At 42.3% G+C, this 13,535-nt stretch overlaps 1 long non-coding RNA gene across 1 annotated transcript; it reads right to left on the bottom strand.

Moving 5' to 3' along the window:
- Positions 1 to 12,930: 12,930 nt before the first annotated feature.
- Positions 12,931 to 13,157, bottom strand: LOC120991554. The gene is made up of 2 exons (XR_005776719.1): positions 13,100 to 13,157; positions 12,931 to 13,061 (listed from the first exon to the last, which is right to left on the bottom strand). It is a non-coding gene; the product is annotated as an uncharacterized LOC120991554 (long non-coding RNA).
- Between the last annotated feature and the right edge of the window lie 378 nt (positions 13,158 to 13,535).

Genomic DNA, 13,535 nt, shown 5'->3' with positions numbered 1-13,535 from the left:
GCATGGGATCTTGCCACAATACAATGTGTTAACCATTTACTGGTAAATAAATGCATACTGCAGCACAACATGTTCAGTAATAGCGTACAGTAATCTTGACAAAATGTAGTTAACAGCTTTTGAAATGTGTTTAATGTGGTAATATGCATTCAGTGATTTTGCATGGTAATCTTAATGCAAAACAATGTGCTAACAGTTAACTGGTATATAAATGTTGTTGTAATTCAGTGGCATTTGATGCAAATTTCAGAAGAAATTTGATTTGTCACCAATCCAAATTTGCTTGTGCTTCGTGGTAACGAATCAGATTTTGTCCAAAATGGCAGCAGCACATGGTGCAAAGTGAAAGTAAGAAGCCCTGGAACTAGGGATCAACCATAATGCCATGCAGCCAGCCAATCGGCAGGTAGCCAGCCCCTGTCCTATAAAAAGCCTCATCCTGTCCTGTCTCCGCCACTTTCCAGGGAACTTAGTGCACGGAAAGATGTGACTTACTTCTGCAAAAAGGCTGTACCAGCCCTGCACACGTATGTTGATCAGAAGGTGAGCCAGTCCTTGAGCCTGTCAGTGTCTGCAAAAGTTCACGGCAGCGCCTCCGTGTGGAGCTGTCCTGGTTCCTGCAAAGCCATACCATCAATTTGGCAGGTGACGGCAATGCCGTCTCCGCATTTTCAAGCTGTGAGTCCTGCTCCAATGTCCTCATCTGCATCCTCATCCTCCGTCTTTTCATTAGTGTCCACTGCAGGCACAATTTGGAGAGCTCCTCCAGCATACCACCTATGCAAAGCATTGCAATATCATGTTGTTCTGCACCTGTATTTCCTGGACAAATGGAGTCACACCAAGATGGAACTGCTCCGTGACCTTCAAGAGGACATCAATTTCTGTCTATCTCCTCGCCAACTGAAGATCAGAACCATAGTAACCGATAATGGAAAGAAGATTGTGTCGGCGCTGCATCTGTAATCTGGTTGTAAAGTGGTTCTTGCAGTTTTCCACCCAACTTCAAGGCATCTTGAAAATGGCCAGGAAACTGTGCATGCACTTCAGCCACTCTTACACTGCAAGACATGCCCTCCTTGAGCTGCAAATCCTCCACACGTTTGACCAACTATATGAACAAAGATGTGAACGATTTCTTGATGATGCAGATGGACAGGAACACTCCCCTGTGTAACCTTTGAGGAGGCCACTTTATTTGTCAGTCACCAGGACTACGGGATAAACAACGTTATTCTTCTCCTTCATGTAGTGGAGCAGATGCTAATAAATCTGACTGGCCAGGGTACAGAAGATGTGGCGCCTACATCTCACATCCACTTGAGCCCTGTAGAGGCTGAACTGGTGGAGGAGGAGGAGGAGGAGGAGAATATTCATGCACAAGCAATGTATACAAACATTGGTGGTTTTTCTGCACAAGAGACAGTAAAGGAGCAGGAGGAGCTGGAAGGCGATAAGGAAGGCCAGGCAAATGACTCTGACACACCGTGGCAGTATGCAGTGGAGATGGAGGCAGGGAGTCCCTCTGAATGCCTTGCGCAAATGGCCAAATGCATGCCAAGTTGCTTGCGTAGTGACAGTCGTATTATCACCATTCGACAGAGGGATAACTACTGGCCCCCCACCATGCTAGACCCTTGTTACCAGTACAAAATGGGGGTCTTTTTTCCCCCTACTGAGAGGGAGGATAAACTCAACTACTATCTAGACAACCTATTTAGTCAGTCGGCCACTGCCTATGTGCACTATAACCCATCCTCACTAAGGCCTGACCGGGGTCTGCCATGACTGCTGGAGGGGGTGGGGGCAGGAGCAGCATCAGCTCCATCAGCAGCAACTTAAAAGGGTTATCCAGGCTTTTCATATTGATGACCTATCCTCAGGACCCCCGCCGATCAGCTGTATGAGTAGACAGCACGTGCAGTGTCCACATGCTGTCTCCCTTCTCTCTTCCTCTTTGCTGCTGTTTTGCCATAGACAGCAGCGGTGAGCAGGAAGAGAGACAGCATGTGCACACTGTGTACGCCGTCTCCTCATACAGCTGATCGGCGGGGGGTGCTGGGTATTGGACCCATGCCGATCTGATATTGATGACCTATTCTGAGGATAGGTCATCAATATTAAAAGTCTGGACAACCCCTTTAAGTCTGGAGTCTCTAATGAGCGGTTTTCTTCACCCACCTACTGAAGAAACCACCCAGTAACAGCAGCAGCAGGACATGGAGCAGAACCTGAACCAGAAGGTGGTGGCATACTTGGACTTCACCCTGCCACCCCACATGGAAGATCCCCTGGACTACTGGGCAGGCAAACTTGATTTGTGGCTGCAACTGGCTGAGTTTGCCCCGGACAAGCTTTCCTGCCCGGCCAGTAGTGTGGCATCAGAGCAGGTGTTTAGTGTGGAAGGGGGCATAGTTACCCCAAAGAGAACTCGACTTTCCACACAAAATGTTGAGAGACTAACCTTGACTAACCAGTGCCTGATGAATCAGATTAGATCATTCTGGGTGACACACCAAAACATTGTGAAAAAAGGCTTGTTTCTTCCAGCAATCTGCTTCAGTCAATATTCTGATGCTGACACCCGACTGATGCTACACACCTGAGGCTTCTACTGCCATCTTCTCTTACTTCCACTATATTGTGCTGTTGCTGCCATTGCTGTTGCCCAGCACCTCCCCACTCTGTGACAGGCCATTGTGTTGCCCCCCCATGTGGTTTCCACTAGAGATGAGCAAATCGAATCAGACGAAGTGGAATTTGATCCGAATTTCAGGAAAATTTGATTCGCAACTAATGCGAATCTCTTCGTGGTAACGAATCACAAATTTTCCTAAAATGGTGGCTAGATTGGTGGCTACATGTGTGAGGACATGGGGCAAGGAACTCTGGGAAGGTGAGCTGACCCATAATGCCATGCATGCAGCCAATCTTCAGCCAGCCAACCCTGTGAAGTCACAGGCCTATAAATACGGCGGCCATCTTAGAGTCAGACATTTTCAATTGTTCTGAGTGCAGGGACAGATGTGAGAAGGCGCTAGGGACAGCAATTGGAAAAGCCTGATTGCGAAAAAAAAAAAACTGAAAGAACAATTTATAAGTGCAGGAAAAGGATAGGGAGGAATCATTTCACAGCATCTTAGTGCAGGGAGAGACGTCAGAAGGCACTAGGGACAGTGCTAGAAAAGTGATTTACAAGTGCAGGGATAAATTATTTGGGGATCCAAATAGCCATTTGTCATTCCAGCGATTTGTTCTTGGGGTGCAAGTGCTATGTTGAAAAGCCTTTAGTGATTTCCATTTTTTTTTTTTTTTTTTATTATTCTGTCTCTCAGAGTGGGAATGCACCTACAATGTGAATTTCAGACCCCTCCATGATTTCTAAGTGGGAGAACTTGCAAAATCGCAGGGTGTTCAAATACTTCTGTTCCTCACTGTATGTCTTGAAAGCGTTAAGTGGCCTATTTCAGTACAGTAAGAAAAATACATTCTCAGTTCACGTCGGCGGCGGTTATATGTCTTAAAAGCATTTAATGGCTTATTTCAGTACAAAAAGAAAAATACATTCTCAGTTCACGGCGGTGGTGGTTATATGTGGTAAAATCTTTATTGAAGTATTTCGGTCGAAAAACTAAATTTATTCAGCGGTCAGCGCTGCGGTTATATGCGGTAAAATCTTTATTAAAGTATTTAGATCGAACAAACTAAATTTATTCAGCGGTCAACACTGCGGTTATATGCAGTAAAATCTTTATTGAAGTATTTCGATAGAAAAACAAAATTTATTCAGCAGTCAGCGCTATGGTTTTATGCGGTAAAAGCTTTATTGAAGTATTTTGGTTGAAAAACAAAATTTATTCAGCGATCAGCGCTGCGGTTATATGCGGTAAAATCTTTAGTGACGTATCTTGGTGAACTTCGCTACTCTTCCAGGCTCAAAGCTATCTTGACGCTTTGTCTTCTCATAATCTGTAGATACTAGAGGCCTGTTCATGCCAGGCAGGTTCCCCCAGAAGTATCTGGGTCGATGAGCAGCCGATACAGCACTTGCATCAATCTTGACAGGATTCGTCTCCAGGTGGAGAGAAATAGTTTTTTGGAATGCTTTCTCCATCATAACTAGTGATGGACGAACATCGGCTGGGACGATTCGCGAACTCCATTGCGCAAATGCGATCAAATGTTTGTGAACCGCAAGTTCACGGCGGGCCCCATTCACTTTAATGGCAGGCGAAACTGAAAAACCTTCAGGTCATATTTTCAGCCACCAAATACTTACTAGAAGTGCACAAATCATCCCACAACATGGACAGTGAGATACCAGAGGGGGATCAATGGCAAAAATTCTGACAAAAAATATGTATTTTAATCAGGGGCCATTTTTATGCGTCTTAAAGGGAAACTGTCAAAAATGTGCCCTGCTGGAGCCTAGAAAAATGTTATTTTAGACCAAGGAAGTACAGGCCCCAAACATTATGCATTCACCGTACAGAAAAGATCAAGTCATTATGTGGCTGGAGGTATATTAGACGGTCATTAGATATCAATTTAACAGCAGGCCAGTGGACTATAGGCCTCAAAAATTATTCATTCACTGGACAGAAAACATCAAGTGATTATGTGGCTGGAGGTACATTAGGCGGTCACCGTATAACAATTTTACTGTTGGCCAGTTAGATTACAGGCCCCCAAGATTATGCAATTACCGTACAAAAAGCATCAAGTGATTATGTGGCTGGAGGTATATTAGACGGTCGATGAATATCAATTTTAATACAGGCCTGTGGACTACAGGCCCCAAAAATTATTCATTCACCGTACAGAAAAGAACAATTGATAATGTGGCAAGAGGTATATTAGACGGTCAATGGATATCAATTTTACTGCAGGCCAGTGGACTAGAGGCCCCAAAAATTATTCATTCACCGTGCAGAAAAGAACAATTGATAATGTGGCTGGAGGTACATTAGGCGGTCACCGTATAACAATTTTACTGTTGGCCAGTTAGATTACAGGCCCCAAAATTTATGCATTCACTTTACAGAAAAGATCAAGTGATTATGTGGCTGGAGGTATATTAGACGGTCATTGGATATCAATTTAAATACAGGCCAGTGGACTACAAGCCCCAAAAATTATTCATTCACTGTATAGAAAACATCAAGTGATTATGTGGCTGGAGGTATATTAGACGGTCATTGGATATAAATTTTACTCCAGGCCAGTGGACTATAGGCCCCAAAAATTATTCATTCACTGGACAGAAAACATCAAGTGATTATGTTGCTGGATGTATATTAGACGGTCATTGGATATCAATTTTAATGCAGGCCAGTGGACTATAGGCCTCAAATATTATTCATTCACCGGACAGAAAATATCAAGTGATTATGTAGCTGGAGGTACATTAGGTGTTCATCGTATAACAATTTTACTGTTGGCCAGTTAGATTACAGGCAACAAAAATTATGCATTCAACGTACATAAAAGATCAAGTGATTATGTGGCTGGAGGTATATTAGACGGTCATTGGATATCAATTTCACTGTAGGCCAGTACAAATATATATGTTTAAAAGAACTAAAAATCTAAAATTTGATTAAAGACATGGCTAACAAAATCCCCCAACTTGAAAAAAAATCAAATGATAAAAGTTGAAATTCGATAACATGTGGTCATCACAGGTGTTGAAATCCCCCGTGGCCCCAAACATTAGGCATTCACCGAATAGAAAAGGCCTTTTATGCCGCTATATTTACATAAGACAGGGACCATTATTTGTTCTGGGTGGTGGCGGATATGTGTGGGCTGGCATAAGGAAATTCAATTAAATGTGGTCGTCACAGGTGTTGAATTCCATGCCTCATTCATTTTTAGAAATGTGAGGTATTCCGCACTGTCATGAGCTAGGCGAGTGCGCTTATCAGTCACGATCCCCATGCTGCTCTAAACATCCTTTCGGACAGGACACTCGACGAGTAGCAAGCCTTCCATGGCAAATTGTGCCAGCTCTGGCCACAGGTCAAGCCTGCACACCTAGTAGTCAAGGGGTTCCTCGCTTCTCAGAGCATCCACATCGGCCGTTAACCCGATGTAGTCGACACCTGTCGGTCTAGGCGTTCCCTGAGGCTGGATCCGGGGGACAGCTGTCGATGGGTTGGTTGCAAGAATGATCTCATATCCGAAGTGACCAACACATCTTCAAACCGCCCTCTTATTGCATGCGCTGTTGGATTGGTACCAGCAACTGTTTCTCTGTTGGTGGAAATTCCTCTGCCAGCTCCTGCAACAGCAGAATGCAGCATCTCTCAAAGCAAGGCCTGGAAATGCTGCATTCTGACATCCCTCTGTGATGCTGGTAACAAGTCCACCATTTTGTGTTTGTACCAGGGGTCTAAGTATGTTGCGACCCAGTACTGGTCCTTCCCCTTTATGCTTTTTATACGGGGGTCCCTTTTCAAACACTGGAGCATGAAGGCCCCCATTTGCACTAAATTGGAAGCGGTGGACTGCCCTGGCTCCTGCTCATCGCCCAGGAAAATGTCGTCCTCGGTCACCTTCCCCCATCCACGGACAACAGCAGAGATCCCAAAAAAGTTTAAAGCCTACTCTTCTTGCTCCTCCTCCTCCTCCTCCCCCCAGACACCATCCTTCTCTGACTCCTCTTCAGAATCCTGCCGACTTGTCTCATATGGAGTAGCCCCCCCCCCCCATTTATTCAGCATTGCGACTTTCTCATCTTCCTGCTCCTGCTCCTCGACGGCTTGATCAATGACACGATGCAATACATGCTACAGAAAGAAGGTGTAAGGTACGATATCACTGATGGCGCCCTGGCTGCCACTAACCAGTTTGCCGATTTTCGAGTAAAAAAAAAGAATGTAGAATATAACAAATATTCGAATTCGTGAATATTCAACTAATATTCTGCAAAATCTTTGCAAAATATCATTAATTCGAATATGACCCCTGCCCCTCATCACTAGCAGTGACTTGTATCTCCCTTACTCTTTATGCTAGGCTTTCCCTGATAATGCCCCTATAGTGTCCCTAGTAACTGGCTTTTGTCTGCAACACCTACTGTATCACTTCCACAGCTGAGAACATAATGGCATCTGCCTCGTTCTGAGCAGAAGAACATGGCTAAATACTGGCAAAGAGCATACACAGCAGCAGCAGACAGGAAGAGAGAAGGGAGATGGCACATGCGCACTGCACGAGCTGTCTCCTCATACAGCTGATCGGCGGGGGTGCCGGGTGTCAGACCCCCGCTGATCTGATATTTATGACCTATGTGGAGGATAAGTCATCAATAGTAAAAGCCCGGACAACCCCTTTAAGATACGAGTTTGGCTATTCAATTAAATAGAAGACATTTAATGATATAGTTAATTAGTTATATTAATATTATAATAAACACAGTTGATTATGCATACACATATAATACCTTTTCACAAAATTCTAATTTTAAGCTGCATTAATCCAATTTCTTTTAATTTGCATTACTGAAATAAATGGACTTTTGTACTATATTCTAATTTTCCAAGTTTCACCTGTAAATGGCAAATATGCCTTATTGTTTTTGATTTTGAAAGTGAATATGATATGCAATGGTGGGGCAACCCCATTATATTAGAATTATATTTAGAAGCCAGGTGTTGAGCATATCCTTGAAAGCAACAAATAAATTGTATTTTCAAATGCCTTAAACATAAATTTCATCTTAGTAAATTTGTGAAGAAAAAAATATAATCCATCATACCATTAGAAGATTTATTTTTGAACAGGATCTTGATATATACTCTTGAGACTCATTATAGCTCAAAGGTGAACAAAGCTTTTCAATAATGTATTGCTCCTCTTTTATGTCTTGCTTTTTTACTCCCATGTTTATATCCCCTATAGCCTGAAAAGAAACCATAGATAAATAACCTCTGTCAATCAATCATACTGTACATTCTTATAGCAGTTTATAGTGCCCCATGTTACTGCTGTAATAGAGACATTGAAGCATTCACACAATTTATTTCACGGTGATCTGAGAAAATTGTCAAAACTTTGCTGCAGGCAATTTCAAGTAGAAACAATGAAATTACTGTTTATACTGGTATAAACACGTGTTTGTGTAGATAGCTACTCATATAGTCTTTTTTTTGCCTTACATCAATTTAATCCTATGAGAGATAGAGTGGACAGTGATTCCATGAACTTGGAAAATATAAAACAAAATATTGAAAAGGGACAATTAATATAACACATTGGGGGACATTTATCAAATTGGTGTAAAGTAGATCTGGCTTAGTTCCCCTTAGCAACAATCAGATTCCACCTTTCAAAGGAGCTGTGAAAATTAAAGGTGGAATCTGATTGCTTGCTATAGGAAACTTTACACTAGTTTAATAAATCTCCCTATTTTTTTTTACTGCAATTTTTATCAGTTGATTCTCATGTATCTAAATGTTTATGATACATTCACACTTGCATTTGTGGTGTCAAACTCCTGCAAAATTGCATCAAATTGCATCAATTTCCATTAGGAATGAGCAAAGTTTACAGCGATTGTGCCACCCCCCTCACATACCGCGTTTATCACTGATCGCGGCATCTGAGATGAAAAATAAGGGCTTTCAGGGGTAAATCGCAAAAAAATAAATATATACTCACCTTATCCATTTGAGCACAAAGAGGCTGATGATGCCATCTTTATTGAAGATCCAGTAATGAAATCTCACGCAGTGCGTGATGATATCATGATGCTGGCTCGCGTGGTGACATCATATGTTACCGCGCACAAGATTTTGCACAGGATGTTCAATCAAGATGGTGACAACAGCATCTTGGTGCTCGATGAGGTGAGTATGATTTTTTTTTTGCCAGCCATGAGGGAATTCGGCCTTTGTGGCTAATCAAGTTTTCCATGAAATCGGATTGAAGTCCACTATGGATACTTCAATTAGCTCAACATTAGTCTCCATCAAACCCGTGATAATTTTTTGTTAAAATGTAGCTTACATCTAGAAATAAAATATAAAACTTTAGGAAAGGAATCTCAAGATTATGTTATATTAAATTTAGATATGGAAATACAAAGTAAATTCTGGCACAAATGGATAAAAACAAATTCCCTGGTATACATCCACAATCACAAACAGCAGCAAATTTGTATATAAGACTCTCCATGCTGCTTCTACAGGTTTTCAGAATTAATAAAATGAATAAGTAAATTTTTGGTTGAAAATATTCCACTACATGCTGAGGCAGTTACTAATCAAAGATGCTGTTAGCAGTGACATCCAGGGCTGCACTGCCAATTAGGCGAGGTCAGGCGATCGCCTCAGGCGGCGCAGCCCTAGTGGCAATAGGGGGGCAGCAGGAGTGGAGATGAGTGCTTCCATTGTGGAAGCGATCATCTCTATATTCATTTGTACCATCGTCCTCAGGACAACAATACAGATGAATAGTGTGGCTGGGCAGGGGAGAGACGCACAGCGCTGGACACAGGCCGGAGGAGGCCTGCATTTCATCTCTCAAAGCTGCATGGAGGTAAGTATTGTTGTGGAAATTTCATTATGCGGACATTTTACTTTAGGATGTGGGTGTGTTTTTATAGATTGTCATCTGTCTCCCTGTGTCTGATTTAGCCAGAGAGCGCTCTAACAGAGGGTACTTTGGCTGAATCGGGACCAGTGGTAAAACAGTCAGTATGAAAACCTTCTCATGGGCTTGAAGACATATCTGCTTTTAAGACATGCATATCTGCCTTGTCGGTATACTAGTACCGTATACTGACAATAGCCGTAGCAATGTCTCGCAGATAATTTCAAACCTATGGGAACCAGTAGAATGATCTTTATTAGATACTGATCACCTTTGAGCAGTATTGAATGAGGTCCATGCTGACAGTGATGGGGGGTGGGCGGCCACCTGGCTGGTCAGACAATGGACATAACTCATCCTTCCTTACAGGGATGGGGTGTGTGCATTGTCTGCCCAGCCACATTGATTGCCCCGCCCTGTCCTTTGACATCACTTCCTGCATGTTATCACTTCCTGTATCCTTGTCTTGGGCCAGCCCAATTTAAATAAAAGTACAGGCTGGGCATGGAGAAGGAGGAGTTGCTCAGAATTTTCAATCAAGATGGTAACGCCTGTGTCTGTCTCTGACTGGGGTTGAGGGAAGAGAGTTTCATCTTTTTCCTTAAACAAACTTTGATGCGAGCTGATTACAACTATTAATATTTTCTACAACAAATGGCGAGCTTGGAAGGATTCAACTGATATTTTTCTCTGCACAGCAGGTAAAAGGGAGGGTAATAGTAAACTGTAGTTTTGTCTGCTGTGTCAGAGAAAATTTCTGCTTGTTAAAAGAACATTTTTTGCTCTATTTGTGTAAGGATAAGGTAAGCGCTTTTCCGTTGTGTTGATAGATTGTACAGAGATTGTAGAGATTGTGATGTGTGTGCTGAGCAGTACAGGGTATTGTGTTTTTTTGTAACTTCTTAGCTTTTATGTTACTGTGATTTTGTAAGAGGCAATTTTATAGAGGCAGCAATTGGTTTTAGTGTTTGCACATTAGAGACAGTATTTAGAGAGTATTTTTATATTGTTAACCTGTAAATCACCCACAGAGTGGAGGTTTTGCTCTGGTTTCGGCGGTAGGGAACAGGAAATATAGAAACTGTTTTTATTGCTGGATATTGTAGACACTATCTTGATTACCTTTGTGTGATGACCATGTGCTTGTCGGCCATCTTTATGACCATGTGGTATGTCGGCCATCTTTAAGTTTGTCGGCCATCTTAGTCAGTTTACTATGGAAAGTGATCTGATTGTTTTTGCCTGAAATATTAGTTTTGTCGAATAGTTATCTTGGCTTTTTGTAACCTTTCTATGTACAGTTTGATTTTGTTTTGATAAGTTTTGTGCGGGATATCAGTTGATTGTTCGGTTATGGTATAGCGCAGTGACCAGTCTGATACAGGAATCATTGTGTGAGCATTAGTGGCAGTTTAGTAGTGAAATCGTCCTATAGTTGATGATTCTGCTTAATGTTTGTATATCTGTGGCTGTTACACTGAATTGTGGACTTGTTTGGCATAATTAATACGGGTACTACAGTGTAGAAAGGTTCTGTGCCAAAAGTATTGGGACAACTCCTAGAAATTGGTACTAGTGTTTTGTTTTTTGTAGCAACCATTGTGGTGTTTGTTTTGTGCAATGGAAAGTATTTTTAAAGAAGTAGCAAAATTGAAGGACACAGCGGCCATTCTTCAAGCTATGCAGGGATCTACTGATCCATGGCTGCAGGCTCAGAATTGTGTAGCAAACCTGATCGGTACCAAAAAATGACGCAAAAGGAAAGGCAAGTATGCTCTTATTTTTGCTGCTGGGTGGATAGCGGATAAATATCAGGAGTCTTGTAGGCTGAAGCTGAGTTTGGAAGGAGAAGTGGAAGATTTAAAAGTGGAAATTGTTAAATTGAGAACTCTTGTCCAGCAGGCAGCTGAAGCTAGCGCTAATTATGAATGTACTGTGAGGTGTAATACTGAGCTGCACAAGGAAAATGAATGTTTATCTGAAAGCCTGATGCACGCACAGGGTGCTGTAAGGGAATTGCCAGAGTTATTGAAACAACCGTTGGAGAGTAATGTGTCTGGGATTAGAGGCAATGTATGCACTGTAAGCATGGAGAAGTCTGAGGATTGTGGTTCAGATAGTGGAACCGACTCAGGGATGGAGATGGACAATGTGTCTGACCCTGGAGTTGGAAGCATTAACACAAGGCCAGAAGATTCCTCAGATGAGTCCGTGGTAAGTGGACTCAATACAGATAGTAGTGTGGGATCTAGTCATGCTAGGATGGTTAATGTGCGCCAAGTCAAATCGCCATGTGCCCAGACAAGGTATTATGCAGGGAGGCGAGCTATCCTTTGTTTTGCATGCAGGGAATATGGGCACATTGCACGATATTGTGAAGTTGCTAATGGCAACAGACACAGGTATGTTAAGTACCCCAGAACCACACCTAGAAGTGAAGTGGTTTATTCAGCAAGGTGGGGTAATGGTCCCAGACATGGTTCTTTGCAAAGGCAGAGAACCCAGGGACAGCCAACGTCTTTGAAAAACCGGTTTTGGGACATTGAAATGTTAAATCCTGCTTCTCTGGTATGAATCTGAAGCTGTTTGGGGCTGGGCAAATTAACATTTCAATGACTGGGTGGGTAGAAATTCTCCTGTACGGTTTCAGGGGAACCCTCCAAGACATTTATTTGTTAATTCAGTCCTATACAATTGTACGTGTTCCTAAGGGTTTAGTTTTTGTATGAGTTTTGGGTTTTAAGTTAAAATTAACTTTTTACTAAATATCAATGTATATAGCAGGACTGTCCGTAACTGAAGTTTGTTATGTTTGTTTTTCTCTCCTGTTTACAGGTCTTCTTCTACTAATCCATTTTTATTTTTAGGTTTTATTGTTGTAATCAAGTTTTTTTCCTTTTTTATTTTTCAGTTATTTTTGTCTATTTTCGTTTGGGCATTTCTTTGATTAATTGAAATTTTTCTTCTTTTACTAATCCATTTTTTTTTTTAGGTTTTTATTGAAGTTTCTTACAGTTTTTCCTTATTTACCAACCCTTTTTTATTTTTAGTCCATTATAAATTTTTTCCTTTTTATTAATTTTTTCCTTTTGCATATCTCTCTCGCTTTTCTCTTTTTCTCTTTCTTTCCCTCTCTTTTCTCTGTACATTTGGTTAGGAGTACTGGGGGTCTCATGATATTGTGTGGGAACTACTGTCTGAATTCAAGGGTTGCTGCTGAGCGAGAGGTGTTTGATCAGTCACTGCAAAAAGGGCTTTGTGTGCTGTTCAGCTTGACTATATAGAATCACATCGGCAAAGGAAAGTAAGTTGATGAGCATTTTTTTAAGGAGACAAGGTGATATATATCACCTGGGCATACTAATAGCTGTGTGAGTAGCCCCATTCCCCACAGGTGTACTGTGTAATTGTTTCCTGTGCACCCCTCGTCCCCACAGAAGGTACTGTGTGTTCTCTGTGCACCCCTCGTTCCCACAGAAGGTACTGTGTGTTCTCTGTGCACCCCTTTTTCCACTCCAGATCAATTGGAAGCCCTATCCTGTGGTCAGGTCACTATTCAGAGCCAAAACCGAGGGTTGGTATATCTCATTAGGAGACTCAGAGGGCCGCCGTGTGTCGGCGAGAGCCCTTTTCCCCACACTGATTACTCCTTTTCCTGAGGTCTAACTAGGGTGAACGGAGTCCGTGTGTTGGTGCCAGAAACCCTAAGGCAACTCAGAGGCGAACGAAGGGGAGTAATAGCCGTCCAGCGTGTGTCGCAGGGCAGTCCTTGCGTAGGTCGCGGGACAATTCCTAGCGTAGGTCGCGGGAAAATTCCTTGCGTAGGTCGCGGGAAACTGTAGCTCGAGCATGAGTTTAGGGAAATTTAGGGAACAGAAGGGTACCACTTCTGACTATAGGCCCGCCAAGCAGTACATGAAATCCATCTATGGAGGAGG

The sequence above is a fragment of the Bufo bufo genome, chromosome 2 (assembly GCF_905171765.1).
Source record: "Bufo bufo chromosome 2, aBufBuf1.1, whole genome shotgun sequence".
NCBI lineage: Eukaryota > Metazoa > Chordata > Amphibia > Anura > Bufonidae > Bufo > Bufo bufo.
The sequence above is the reverse complement of the archived record's forward strand: the minus strand, read 5'-3'. Positions and strand labels throughout refer to the sequence as shown.